This window comes from Sinocyclocheilus grahami, unplaced genomic scaffold (assembly GCF_001515645.1).
Source record: "Sinocyclocheilus grahami isolate Dianchi unplaced genomic scaffold, SAMN03320097.WGS_v1.1 scaffold723.1, whole genome shotgun sequence".
Classification (NCBI taxonomy): Eukaryota; Metazoa; Chordata; class Actinopteri; order Cypriniformes; family Cyprinidae; genus Sinocyclocheilus; species Sinocyclocheilus grahami.
This window is the reverse complement of record NW_015505902.1, coordinates 104,561-105,084: the sequence shown is the minus strand read 5'-3', so window position 1 is coordinate 105,084 and position 524 is coordinate 104,561. Positions and strand designations below refer to the sequence as shown.

Genomic DNA, 524 nt, shown 5'->3' with positions numbered 1-524 from the left:
TTTTTTTTCTGTATTTTTGATCGAATACATGCAGCCTTGATGAGCATAAGAGACTTCTTTAAAAAACATTACAAGTCTTTCTGATCCCAAACTTTTGAGCGGTAATGTATGTGTGTGTGTGTGTGTATATGTATGTGTGTGTATATATAGGAAAGGGAGAAACAAGGGAAAATGAGATACAAAAAGAAGGTAAAGGATGGAAAAAGCTGTAGTTAGCAATCTGTTTCCCCAAGGAAAAGGATGTAAGTAAAAAAGAAGAGAAGGAAGGAAAACAAAATGGAAAAGAAGGAAACAAAAAAGAAGGAAAAGAGAGAAGGAAATAGGGGAACAAGAATAGAAGGAAGGATAAGGTAGAAAAAGAGAAAAGTAGTAAGGAATGTAAAGGAAGAAATAGAAAAGGATGGAAAAAAGTAGAAAAATTTTGTTTTAGGAAGTAAGAATGATGTGAAAGGACTTTTAAAGAGAGAGAAGGAAGGTAAAGGAAGTATTAGGAAAGGAAAAGGGGATAGGTAAAAAGGAAAAAT

At 33.0% G+C, this 524-nt stretch overlaps 1 protein-coding gene across 4 annotated transcripts in view; it reads left to right on the top strand.

Annotated features, from left to right (window-relative positions):
- LOC107560393 (alpha-ketoglutarate-dependent dioxygenase FTO-like) overlaps nucleotides 1–524 on the top strand; it is a 126,165-nt gene that overhangs the window by 45,840 nt on the left and 79,801 nt on the right. The window lies entirely within an intron of this gene.